This window comes from Triticum urartu, chromosome 4A (genome assembly GCF_056163025.1).
Source record: "Triticum urartu cultivar PI428250 chromosome 4A, HENAU_Tu73, whole genome shotgun sequence".
Lineage (NCBI taxonomy): Eukaryota > Viridiplantae > Streptophyta > Magnoliopsida > Poales > Poaceae > Triticum > Triticum urartu.
The window spans coordinates 613,101,244-613,115,922 of NC_141876.1; the positions used below are offsets into that span (position 1 = coordinate 613,101,244).

The following is a 14,679-nucleotide window of genomic DNA, read 5'->3' on the forward strand; positions in this document are numbered from 1 at the left end:
GGGCACGTGGACACACTCTCCCCGCTCGTTCGTATGCTTCTCCTAGATAGATCTTGCATTATCATCGCATTTTTTTGAAATACTACGTTCCCCAACGGCCACCACCGTTGTTGTAGCCTCCTGACCACCCCTTGTTGTGGGGAGATCCACGCAAGTGAGGGCTGCCACCGCGACCGCGAGAGGCAGCGTTGGCAGAGGAATTGAAGCCATCGGAGGAGCCATGGAATTGGGCCATGCGCTGATCGAAGTTACTCAGCATGGCATAGAGCTTGTCGAGGATGACGGGCGTGACGCGGGCGTCAAGGGCGGAAACGAGCGGCTGGTAGTTGACGTCCAGCCCATGGAGGGTGTACGAGATCAACTCATCGTCCTGGATAGGCTTGCCGGCGGCGGCGAGTTCATCAGCGAGGCCACGTAGGCAAAGTAGGAGGCGACCGACTGGTTGCCCTTCTGCGCGTTGATAAGCACAGTTTGGATGTTGTTGACGCGACTGAGTGATTGGGACGAGAACATGCCCGCCAGTGCCACCCAGAGTTCGCGCCGTGGTGATCGCGGTGACCGCGACCAGCACCTCCTTGGAGAGAGTACTCAGCAAGTAGCCGAGCACTTGTTGGTCCTCCCTGACCCAAAGTGGGTGGATAGGGTTGGGTGCAGAAGTCTCCTTGTCGTCCTTGTCTTCGGTGACGTGGAGTCTGGCCGGCTCCGGCGCGGTGCTGTCGACGTAACCGAAGACACCGGCGCCCCGCAGGTGGGGTGTGACCTGCGTGCGCCATAGCACGTAGTTCGTGTGGTTGAGCTTCTCGGTGACCTGAGCATTGAGGCTAGGTTGCAAGACGCCGGAGGATGAAGACATGGCTATGCACTAGATGCAATCGAGGAAGCTAGATTGGAAAAGGAAAGCTCTGATTACCATGTGCAATGGCGGAAACGTCTTACCTCGTTCAGAGACGACAGGTTCCTGTTATATAGCAGGGGCGCACCTCCCTGATACACCGCATACATAAGTTGTTGGAGAGATTACAGGAGATTGAGACTTGGAGAACAAGAGATAGAGTTGGTTACACAAGGAGATAGAGATAAAGAGAAAATACTACTACCAACCTACCAACCTATACCGATCCTAGACTCCAACAGAAAGATATGGCATGATGCACTAGGTGGTGCGGTACACATGTATATGACATGTTTGACAAACATACATTAATTTCTTTCTTGCCCCTTGTTCATGTCAATAAAATATGGTACTCCCTCTGATCCATATGGATTACAAGTAATATGGATCGGAAGGAGTACCCAGAAACATAAAATATGTAACTGAGAAGTAGTGCCTCTTCTTTTGCTCTCACAGTGTCCAATGATGAATACAAAATTGAGATGGAAAATTGTGTCACTATTGAATAGCATTACTTTCCAATTCAATCATCAAGTATTATGGAACTTCATTTATTATATTATAAAAAAATTCGGGTGCGGCAACGCGTGCTATCAGGGTCTAGTTTATCATTTACAGCACAAAGCACTATGTGATGGAACGAAGACAAGAAGGCAAAAATGCCCACCAGAAAGCTAAGGATTAAATGGGAGACATAATGCGGGGGTCTACTCCAGTGCACAGATGGAACTCTTCAGTCTAGAACACCCATCAAACTAAGGGCACATCATCCACATGAACTAGAGAAATAAGCACATAAACCTAATCTATATCTCTCTTCTTCGATCCTCTATAAGCAGAAACTAAAGAGAGAAATTTATATAAAACGGGAACACATCTTATTATTAAGGAAGATCTATTTCATCATTTTCAGTAGGCTGCGTGGGAATCATAGGCAGCAATCAACAAAAAAATCAAGCCTGCTTTCTCCTTGGATTGCATATAGTATAGGAAAATCATTCAAACAAAATATAGGAAGCTAAAAATGGGCAGGCTGAGGAAATAATCCATTTGCACATTGACGACTGAGAAGGAGAGCTGATCTTGTCCCATCTCATTTGTTATATGCTAATAATGGCTTGCAAATAGTAGTTCTTATCTGTCTGAAATCATTTTTAACTTCATTTCAGCACGAAGTTAGCAATACAAACAAGCACGAGAAAAGAATCTTGTTTTTACTCCACTAGAAGCTCGCAGATGGCATAAAGAATTACTTCCCGCTTCCTCAGGGGATTCGACCTTTTCCCTGCAAGCAGTTGTAGACATGTTCAGTTCATGGCCAAACATGAGTGGGACGACCTACTCTATTGTGATTCGACCTTTTCCCTGCAAGTCCCATTTACTATTTGTGAGACGACCTACTCTATTGCTGCTGCTATTGCTGCGTGGTGTGTAAATTAGAAGTTGTTAGAAGTTGCAAGGTGTAGTAAAGGGTGTGAAGTGTAAAACACAAAACCAGCAAGTAAACCTGTTTTGCTTTACACACAACAGAGTAAGTAGTAGAAGCTGCCATGATAAAAAATGATTAGTGCCATGATGTTTCCGCACCGTTGCATGGGCCTCAGATAACTGTAGGCGTACATCACATGCCTCTGTTGAGTATATAAGAAAATCCTGATGATTCGGTAGGAAGGATGTGGAGGGTCTGCATTAATAACTTTATTAGATCAGCCACTGGTTCTTGGGGGTCCCTTTTGTGAACTTGTGATACTAATCCCTTCAAGATTGCCAAACTAAGAACCGGTTCAGAAATGGATAAATTAGCAACGTCAAAGCATTGATGTTTCTGCACTAGTTTATTTGCCTTGGATAACCGTAGGCGTACATCGCATGCCTCTGTTGAGTAGATAAAGAAAATCCTGATGATTGTGTTGATGATTCAATAGGAGGGATGTCGAGGGTCTGCATTAATAATCTGAAATCATTTATTTGTTATATATGCATTTGTTCTAAGTGGGAACTGAAGCTCCATTTGTTCTAAATGGAAGAATTTGCTATTTATAATCGCAATCGGTATATTGACACCCTTGCTGATTGTTTGATACTTGCGACGGCAAGATGCTCGCTAGCAGGATGCTAGGTGGCAGGCAGAAGGCTTTGAAAGATGCACCGGAGTGGGCGGAGGACAGGCTCCAATGCAACAAAGGTGGAAACGACAACATCTCTTGCATTCTACTATTGCCTTCCTCTGCTCTACCGTGGATCTGAACCGTGTGCCCGTTTACAGGAGAAACAAATAAAGTTGTCGATGGCGAGGGGCATTGGCGCATTTGATGCTGACCATCATGAGGCACATTAATTATTCCCAACGCATTATGCTGCCGAAATTTCTAACGAAAATCCTTCCGACTCTTGATTAACTTGCCAGGTACTTATGAATTCTTCTTCACAATTTATTAGTGTTGCAATCCTTGGCTGGTCCGTCTCTTGATTTCCTTCTCTCAGTGTTTGTCTGTCAAATCCTACATGCTAGCTGCATGTTTTTTTCTTTTTTTTGAAAAGGAGGTTAAAACCCTCGGCGTCTGCATCAATGCGATGCATACAACCATTTTTATTAATTATTCAGGAGAGTACAAAATGAAGGCAATCATAACCGAACCAACACAAGATATGAAATTAACACCTACGACTAAGTCGACTTCTTCCGTAGCAACGCCTTCAAGAAGGTATACCCTCGTCGTTGCTGAGCCCGACCAATAATGGTCAGGACAATAATTTTCACCCGGGACATGAAGCGGTGTTCCAATCAGCATCTTGATGATAGATCATTATATAGTCGCCTTCGTCAGTACTCCACGCCCACCTTGACGGCCGTCGGGTGGGCGCCCATGTCTCCGTGCGGAACTGGCCGCTGCTACTCCACACCGGTGCCAGTCACACTGCAGCATGCTTGATATCGTCGGAGCTGCTGCTCCGGAGCTAGAAGTCGACGGGGAACCACCACTGCGCCCCTTGCTCACCAGCGTAGGACTCCGCCGCTCGCGCCTCGAGCATCCTTGTGCGATGGCCGCCACCCTCGCACCGGACGAAAATCCTCTTTGAGCCGGCATCGGGTGCCGCACACGACCACCGCTGCTATGCCTGCAAATATGCCGACGCACTTCAATATGCACTGTTGTGCCACCTGATCTCCTTATCGCGGTTATCGAGGGCCGCCACCCCCACCGCAATGACCAACGGAGGCCACCGCCCCCGCCGCCATGACTACCCATGCATCCATTGCCGGTGATGTTGTGCGTGTCGTCGTCTCTGCGAACGCTGGCACCATCATCTTCACCTCTCTCGCACACCGAGACGCCGCCACCGACATATTGGCGCACGGCAACGAAGCAGCATCGTCCAAATCTGCCTCGTCCATGGTCGCCTCTGGTACTGCGATCATAGACGCCCGTGTATTGTTCCATGGCCACCTCACTCGAGGCTGACCCATCCTTCACCATAGTTGTGCTGTTGTCGGCAGCACCGGCGTAGTCGCATGCCAGCGCTGGCTTCACATCTGACTCGAAGGCCGCATCCAGATCATCGGCGTTGCAGTTTCTCGCTGTGACCTCTGCGGCCATGTACGAGAAAGTGCTGAGACGTGCGGCATTAGGATCTCCGTAGTTGCACACACACTCCTGGCAGCGTGTGACGCCCCCGATTTGACCGTACAGTAATCATACACGCAAACGTGTACGATCAAGATCAGGGACTCACGGGAAGATATCACAACACAACTCTACAAATAAAATAAGTCATACAAGCATCATATTACAAGCCAGGGGCCTCGAGGGCTCGAATACAAGAGCTCGATCATAGACGAGTCAGCGGAAGCAACAATATCTGAGTACAGACATAAGTTAAACAAGGTTGCCTTAAGAAGGCTAGCACAAACTGGGATACAGATCGAAAGAGGCGCAGGCCTCCTGCCTGGGATCCTCCTAACTACTCCTGGTAGTCGCCAGCGGGCATCACATAGTAGTAGGCACCTCCGGTGTAGTAGGGGTCGTCGTCGACGGTGGCGTCTGGCTCCTGGGCTCCAACATCTGGTTGCGACAACCAGGTAGAAGGGATAGGGGGAAAAGAGGGAGAAAGCAACCGTGAGTACTCATCCAAAGTACTCGCAAGCAAGGAGCTACACTACATATGCATGGGTAAATGTGTAAAGGGCCATATCGGTGGATTGAACTGCAGAAAGCCAGAATAAGAGGGGGATAGCTAATCCTTTCGAAGACTACGCTTCTGGCAGCCTCCGCCTTGTAGCATGTAGAAGAGAGTAGACTGAAGTCCTCCAAGCATCATCGCATAGCAATAATCCTACCCGGCGATCCCCTCCTCGTATCCCTGAGAGAGAGCGACCACCGGTTGTATCTGGCACTTGGAAGGGTGTGTTTTATTAAGTATTCGGTTCTAGTTGTCATAAGGTCAAGATACAACTCCAAGTCGTCCTGTTACCGAAGATCACGGCTATTCGAATAGATTAACTTCCCTGCAGGGGTGCACCACATACCCCAACACGCTCGATCCCATTTGGCCGGACACACTTTCCTGGGTCATGCCCGGCCTCGGAAGATCAACACGTCGCAGCCCCACCTAGGCCAACAGAGAGGTCAGCACGCCGGTCTAAACCTAAGCGCACAGGGGTCTGGGCCCATCGCCCTTAGCACACCTGCACGTTGCGTACGCGGCCGGAAGCAGAACTAGCCCCCTTAATACAAGAGCAGGCTTACGTTCCAATCCGGCGCGCGCCACTCAGTCGCTGACGTCACGAAGGCTTCGGCTGATACCACGACGCCGGGATACCCATAACTACTCCCGCGTAGATGGTTAGTGCGTATAGACCAAATGGCCAGACTTAGATCAAATACCCAGATCTCGTTAAGCGTGTTAAGTATCCGCGAACGCCGACCAGGGCCAGGCCCACCTCTCTCCTAGGTGGTCTGAACCTGCCCTGTCGCTCCGCCTCAAAGATCCACTCGCGGGTGCGCCTCAAGCCGACCCGTCTTTAGTCACCACATGTATCATGTATAAAGTATATAGTATATACCCGTGATCAACTCCCGAGTGATCACGGCCCGATAGTATAGCATGGCAGACGGACAAGGATGTAGGGCCACTGATGAAAAACTAGCATCCTATATTAAGCATTAGGATTGCAGGTAAGGTAACAACAGTAGTAGCAAGGACAGGCTATGCATCAGTATAGGATTAACGGGAAGCAGTAACATGCTACACTACTCTAATGCAAGCAGTATAGAGAAGAGTAGGCGATATCTGGTGATCAAAAAGGGGGGGCTTGCCTGGTTGCTCTGGCAAGAGAGAAGGGTCGTCAACTCCGTAGTCGTACTGGGTAGCAGCGGCGTCGGTCTCGGTGTCTAGCGAGAGAAGAGGGGGAAGAAACAATAAATATAATGCAAGCATATGCATAGTGATGCATGACATGACAAGTAACGGCGTTAGAGGTGCCCTAACGCGGTAGTAGGTGATACCGGTGAAGGGGGTGACATCCGGGAAAGTATCCCCGGTGTTTCGCGTTTTCATGCAGAGGAGCCGGGGGAAGTTGCGTGTTCGCTATGCTAGGGATGCGTGGCGGATAAACGGGCTGCGTATTCAAATTCGTCTCGTCGTTCTGAGCAACTTTCATGTACAAAGTTTTTCCATTTGAGCTACGGTTTATTTTATATTAATTTTAAAAGATTTAATCATTTTTAGATTTATCAGAAATTAATTTAATTCGAAAACATTTATTGCGTCATCATGACGTCAGCGGTCAGTGTTGACCGTTGACCGGTCAAACAAGGCAGTGGGGCCCACTGTCATTCACTGTTTACCTAATCAAATAATTAAGGCTAACTAACAGTGTTAATTAGATTAACTAGCAGGATTAACTAAGTTAATTAATTATCTTAACTAATTAATTATTATTTTTACTATTATTTTTATTCTTTTTTTTTAAGTTCCAAGGGGTGGGGCCCCTTTGTCATAGGCCCCAGGGGGCCTAGCGGGGCGGACACTAGCGGGCAGTGGCGTGAGCGCCCGAACGGGCACGAGCCCGAGAGGGTGCTGGGCACGCACGACGCACACCGGCGCCGGCGGCCAGAGCCACTGGCAGGGCGCGGCGGAGCGGCAGCCAGCGAGGGGGGGGGGTTCGGGAGGAGCGCCGGGCGGGTGCACGCAACCGAGGATGGCCGGGGCACGAGCGGGCGGGACGGTCGGCCGTGGTGGCCGGAGATGGGGCGCGGGTGCGCCGGCACGAGGGTGCCAGAAGTGCGGCGAGCACGATGAGCGCTGCAGCAGCAGCGGGTTGCGGCGAGCTATAGGGGGAACCGCGCCGCAAGGCTGTGGCAGTGGTGGCTGGGCACGGCGACGGCAACAGGGAGCAGCGGCAGGGGTCGGCGGTGAGCGGGCAGATGGGTTCGGGACTCGCCGTCCGACGATGGTTGGCGCGCTGAAGTGGGCGTTCAAGCGCTGGCGCTCGTGTGCATCCAACAGGGCAAGCGATAGCAGTGGGGGGCTGGCCAGAGCATGAGGGGGAGCGGAGCTCTAGTGCGGTCGTCGATGGGGGAGAGGGAGGAGATAAGGCCGGAGCCTCACCGCGGGCCGTAGGGTCAAGGCAACGGTTGTCGAGGCGGGGGATGGGGACAATCACGCGATGGGGAGGAGATCCGACGAGGAAGCATCCCGGCGACGTGGTGGTCGCGACGACGGTGCTGCTGCAGGCGCGGCGCTCGGGGCCGGCCATTGCAAGGAGGAGGCGAGGTAGGCCAGATCCTCAACGGGGCCTCGAGGATTCGTCCATCTCCGGTGGCGAGGCGACGGCACGAGGACGGCAGGAGGACCTGCGGGGCGGAGGCGGCGGTCCGGGGCGATGGGGTCGTGCTGGGATCGGGTCCTCCTCGATCCAGATCGAGGGGGAGGAAGAAGCGAACGTGGGGGGCGAGTGGGGCGAGGGGAGTGGGGAGTGGGGCGACGGGGGGTTAGGGTTTGGGGTACGAGGGGATAAGGTGTGGCCGGCTGGGCCGTTTCAGTAGGGTCGGCCGGATGGGTGGGATGGGCCAAGGCCCATGGGGAGCCGGGGGGGTTTCCTATCTTTTGTTTTGTTTTTACTTTTATTTAATTTTTTTTCTTTTCTATTTACTTTTAGTTTCCTTTTAATTTTGTTTTAGCAAAATACCAAAATGGCACCTAAATTAGTGTTGTAATTTAAGCCTCTGCAATAACAAGTTTGACTACTAAATAAAATAGTTTAGTATTTCAAAATAATAAAAAGGCATTTAAGTAAACATTTAAATCAATGTTTTATTAATTTTTGAACATGCAAACACATTATAAAAATGTGGTTTCTCCTCCAATATTTATTATGGATTATTTGCCACCTCTAGAACATTTTAGTTTTAATGTTTGAAAACTTTATCGGTTGACTTTAATTTAAAGTTGAATTTGGATTGGTTCTGAACTAACACGAGATTAGAAATAGTAATCGAGGCGACGTGGCATCATTAGCAGAGGGTTACTGTAGCTTAAATATCTAGGCGTCACAATTCTCCTCCACTACAAGAAATCTCGGCCCGAGATTTAAGAGGCGAGTAAGGTGGAAGAATAGGCTACGAAATTCTAACGATTCTTCTCGGTCTTGGTTGCTCTTCTCGAAGTGGTCGATCCATAGCGCTGATGTCTTCATTCCTATGCATCAATGCACCATGATGAGGTTGTCGTCCTTTCTTCAGGAACTCCATCGTACTTACGATAATGATAAGGGGTAACTACTGAAGATCGGACCTTCAAGGTCAACTACCTGGCAGATAACTGAGAGAATGTGGTAGAAGTAACTCTCGAATAGATACTTAAGAAATTATCGAGAGTAAAGTAAGAAGGTACCACGAGAAGTTTCAAACGGGTAGGCAGTCGCTCGATGTCTGAAACAACACGCGAAAGGGGTCCAAAGCAACGAGATTGAATATTGCATCTGTTTCCAGAATAGATCACTAGGACGGTGGCCCGTGAATTACATACGAGGCCACGCGCGAGGAATAACCTCGGGAATAGGGGGTGTACACGAGAGTCAGGTTTCGATCCTGTGGGACTGTGGGTTATGGGCCCACCATGTGGTTTTTTTTATAGGAGCAGTGACATCTTGCACGGTCATGATAGCAAGGCATGTCAGAGAGTACCATGTCAGTTATGTCGGCAACAATGTTGGTACCAAGGGCGAGGGACAAAGAGAACCGTTTTCCTGCTCGCTGAACGAGGCGGACCAATAGGCAAAGTTCTCGTCCATCGGTGGTTACCAGAATGTCATCAACAATAGTAACAGGGTCTTGCTGACAGAAATGTACACCGAGGTGTTTACATAAGCAGAAGAATATTCTGCTTGGATCATAAAGATCACAAGAAAGGGTTAAACCAAACAATGGAAAGGAAAATACGATTATCAGATCTAAACAGGACAATGGAACACATATTTCAAGGGTATATCCTCCCAAGGACAAGCAGAGCATGATATCCATGACAGGATAGAAAGTAGAAAACTCTTTAGGTACGGGAGAGAATTTTCATGCCATTACCCATACAACGGTGTTTGGATAATTGAGCAGGAAACATTTAGCATTGGGCTTCAAATGTTCCTGTTGAAAATCGGAGTACCACTGACATGCTTCGAGATAGCATTGACATGGTCATCAGGTGATGATCAAACTCTGGAAACACAAAGGATCCATCAGGAATAACTTGTAGAATAAGTCTTACAATTTCCTCAGGGAAGAATGGATAACCTTGTTAAAAAGGAAACATTAACAATAGGTCCTCCGGCCAGGTGTACTGGGCAAGGCATCACCTTACCGGGTCATAAAAGAACATTGTTATTACCCTTGGAAATATATTCCAACCATCATATCTGACTGGGATTCAGATCTGGTCGGTGTTAGGATACCTCAGACTCAGGGTACCTGAGAAGAAAAGGTGTAACACACATTGACTAGATGATAATGTAAGATCCTTGGAAATGAACTATGGAAGCGAGTTCCAAAACAAGAGTTCATCATTTAACCAATGAGAGGACGAGGAGGTGGCTGGTGGACTCAGCGTCAATTCCTCGAGATTTCCAAAAGGATGGATTTCCGCAACTATGTGAATAAGGAGATAACATTTCTCAGATCAGATGACATAAGGAGGTATGCTCGAGGAAAACATACACAATTAAACATTTGTTGAAAGGTGTGCCCAAAATATGGGTTGGGTTGCACGACCAATGTCAGAATGGTGATTCAATAATCAATAGTCTAAGAACGAACGGCCGACCATTAAATTCAAAGCAATAGGGTTGCTAGAAGGGCAGAATCCAAACAACACCGTTCACCTGTTGGTATCCCGGTTAGATCCAACACGGGGACCAAGAAAGAATGGTGATGGTGATAAGTATTACCTGTATCAAGAATTCTTAGGAGGTGGTGAAATTCTCACGACATTCTTGACATAAAGGATGGTAATACTCAGAATAATTGCTGGATAGCACGGGTCTCCAGGTATAACTCAAAACACGAAAAAGTTTGTGTTGATGGGAAGGCAATAATGTTGTCGGTGATAACACAAATCATCGAGGGACGAGGATGGTTACATGTCATCATCCATTTGGTTGATATTCTAGAAGGAATCGAAATGTTGTTTGATGACCACGACAAATTTAGTCGAGAGGCTCCACGAAGATGTAATCGATCGGCGATGACATCAAGTGAAAGGAATGATGAAGCGAATGGTTATTGGAACCATGGGTATGACACAAACTCGAAACCAAGTTTGTTGTTCAGGGAGAAGTGATATGATGAGGTAAATCAACGTAAGCTTAGCTCATCGTCGAGAATTGTGCTCCGTGAAGAAGGACCAGGTAGCACAGTTAAAATTTAGCACAATGATGATATAGCCGATTAGGCTAGGAATGACTTAAATGATTATTAACTCGTAAGCAACAACATTTACTTAAGAGTTATTGAATCAGAGTGCAGACTCGATTCACTATTCGGTGTTCTCGGTTGACGACAACCCAGAACCTAGGAACAATTGGGTCCGACAAGTGATAATAGTTTATGAAGAACCCATAAGAAGTTATGACGCCCCATGATATTCTTGAGATACCAGGGGGTAATACTCGACGACAAATCAAAGTAGAGGTTGGACTGGGGTATTACCCCATAGAAGACAAGTGCTTAAACTTGCACGAGAAATGTTATTAAAAGGAGAACATGGTTGGAACCACGATTGAAAAAGGCCAGATCCCAGATATAATATGAACTTATACCAAGGGAGTAATTAATTTAAGAGAAGCTTTAATAATAAGATCTACATCGTGTCCATGGGCATGAACACAAAGTTCAAGGTCGACTCCCACTTCTTCAATGCATAACCTTACATTTACCTCCCCTTTTCAAAGTTGTAGTGTTGAAAAGTTATCTGACGAAGCGTCAGCAGGGTATAACCCGCATAACTTTCGAGGTCACACAAATTAAGGAAGGCATAGGTTCAACCCGTCAGGGTACCGTGGAAACATATACCACAAGCTTTGAGAGTAATTATTACCAGCTCGAAAGCAGAGCATGGTTGGCAAAAGGAGAGGATACAAATTACCAAAGGCATTATGTATCGGAGAAGGAACTCACAAGGTGATTAATTATGAAGGACATGGTCGGATAATAATCCAACAGTGGATATGGTGATCCACAATGGAGCTGATGTGAGTATCGATACCCAATCAGAGGAAGAAAGAATGCAAATGCATCGTTTTACAGAACATCTGAATAATTCAATGTTTAAATAACAAAGGAATTATGATTTCCAAATCAAGGGATCAGGAGCAAACGCTCTGATCAAGGACGAACAAGTTGAATAGACTTAGGGGTACAATCGATGGCAATCTGATTGGCCGAGGACCAGCTCACGTTTTAAATGACATCTGAGCTGGAAGGATGAATTCTATGATCTGAGTGAGGATTGCGAGCATTTGCAACATATTGAGTCAATGGACTCAAAATGATATTGACAAAGGTTGCCAATACGATTACTATACTTATGGGATTAACCATAATGCAAGCAAGCAAGAATTTCAGGAGCAATAGGTTGCTCAGGATTTTCGGAAGACCGAATGGTATTTCGAAGAATTTTGTGAACTTCATGAATATCTGGGGATGAGCGGATACTCGATAAATGCAAGTAATTATCCGTAGTGGCATGCATGTGGCAAGGAACTTCAAGGCAGTGGGCACAAAGTATACTCGAAACATTATAGAGAATTTCGGGTTATCTTGTAATAATAAGATCAACTGGGAATAAAAGTAAGAACGACAGGTCTAAATACTTATCCATAGGGATATTTCGGTGGTAGGGAATTGCAAAAGCAATGGCATAAGGTTTCGGGAGAACATCGGAGATTATTGTCAGAATCTTCTGTTGAAGCAGTCGATCATCTGTAATGAAGGGGCTCTTCGGCAGGAAGTGGTAACGAGAACCTAGAGTTAGATTTTAGCAAAATCATTTAACCCGAGTAGGAGAGAGTCAGAATCCCAGAGTATAGACGAGGAATAAAAGATCCTAATACCACCCAATGGCGACGTGGGCCCATAAGGCACACAGCCATGTTAGTAAAAGTTTTGTAATGACTAGACTCAACTTCGGCCAAGGAGTGTGGAAGGGGAATTCCTACAGGCAGTTGGCTCTGATACCAACTTGTGACGCCCCCGATTTGACCGTACAGTAATCATACACGCAAACGTGTACGATCAAGATCAGGGACTCACGGGAAGATATCACAACACAACTCTACAAATAAAATAAGTCATACAAGCATCATATTACAAGCCAGGGGCCTCGAGGGCTCGAATACAAGAGCTCGATCATAGACGAGTCAGCGGAAGCAACAATATCTGAGTACAGACATAAGTTAAACAAGGTTGCCTTAAGAAGGCTAGCACAAACTGGGATACAGATCGAAAGAGGCGCAGGCCTCCTGCCTGGGATCCTCCTAACTACTCCTGGTCGTCGCCAGCGGGCATCACATAGTAGTAGGCACCTCCGGTGTAGTAGGGGTCGTCGTCGACGGTGGCGTCTGGCTCCTGGGCTCCAACATCTGGTTGCGACAACCAGGTAGAAGGGATAGGGGGAAAAGAGGGAGAAAGCAACCGTGAGTACTCATCCAAAGTACTCGCAAGCAAGGAGCTACACTACATATGCATGGGTAAATGTGTAAAGGGCCATATCGGTGGATTGAACTGCAGAAAGCCAGAATAAGAGGGGGATAGCTAATCCTTTCGAAGACTACGCTTCTGGCAGCCTCCGCCTTGTAGCATGTAGAAGAGAGTAGACTGAAGTCCTCCAAGCATCATCGCATAGCAATAATCCTACCCGGCGATCTCCTCCTCGTATCCCTGAGAGAGAGCGACCACCGGTTGTATCTGGCACTTGGAAGGGTGTGTTTTATTAAGTATTCGGTTCTAGTTGTCATAAGGTCAAGATACAACTCCAAGTCGTCCTGTTACCGAAGATCACGGCTATTCGAATAGATTAACTTCCCTGCAGGGGTGCACCACATACCCCAACACGCTCGATCCCATTTGGCCGGACACACTTTCCTGGGTCATGCCCGGCCTCGGAAGATCAACACGTCGCAGCCCCACCTAGGCCAACAGAGAGGTCAGCACGCCGGTCTAAACCTAAGCGCACAGGGGTCTGGGCCCATCGCCCTTAGCTCACCTGCACGTTGCGTACGCGGCCGGAAGCAGAACTAGCCCCCTTAATACAAGAGCAGGCTTACGTTCCAATCCGGCGCGCGCCACTCAGTCGCTGACGTCACGAAGGCTTCGGCTGATACCACGACGCCGGGATACCCATAACTACTCCCGCGTAGATGGTTAGTGCGTATAGACCAAATGGCCAGACTTAGATCAAATACCCAGATCTCGTTAAGCGTGTTAAGTATCCGCGAACGCCGACCAGGGCCAGGCCCACCTCTCTCCTAGGTGGTCTGAACCTTCCCTGTCGCTCCGCCTCAAAGATCCACTCGCGGGTGCGCCTCAAGCCGACCCGTCTTTAGTCACCACATGTATCATGTATAAAGTATATAGTATATACCCGTGATCAACTCCTGAGTGATCACGGCCCGATAGTATAGCATGGCAGACGGACAAGGATGTAGGGCCACTGATGAAAAACTAGCATCCTATATTAAGCATTAGGATTGCAGGTAAGGTAACAACAGTAGTAGCAAGGACAGGCTATGCATCAGTATAGGATTAACGGGAAGCAGTAACATGCTCGCTACTCTAATGCAAGCAGTATAGAGAAGAGTAGGCGATATCTGGTGATCAAAAAGGGGGGGGCTTGCCTGGTTGCTCTGGCAAGAGAGAAGGGTCGTCAACTCCGTAGTCGTACTGGGTAGCAGCGGCGTCGGTCTCGGTGTCTAGCGAGAGAAGAGGGGGAAGAAACAATAAATATAATGCAAGCATATGCATAGTGATGCATGACATGACAAGTAACGGCGTTAGAGGTGCCCTAACGCGGTAGTAGGTGATACCGGTGAAGGGGGTGACATCCGGGAAAGTATCCCCGGTGTTTCGCGTTTTCAGGCAGAGGAGCCGGGGGAAGTTGCGTGTTCGCTATGCTAGGGATGCGTGGCGGATAAACGGGCTGCGTATTCAAATTCGTCTCGTCGTTCTGAGCAACTTTCATGTACAAAGTTTTTCCATCTGAGCTACGGTTTATTTTATATTAATTTTAAAAGATTTAAT

At 47.8% G+C, this 14,679-nt stretch overlaps 1 pseudogene; it reads right to left on the minus strand.

Annotated features, from left to right (window-relative positions):
- Window positions 1-240: 240 nt before the first annotated feature.
- LOC125555138 (small nucleolar RNA Z247) lies at window positions 241-379 on the minus strand (annotated as a pseudogene).
- Window positions 380-14,679: the final 14,300 nt, after the last annotated feature.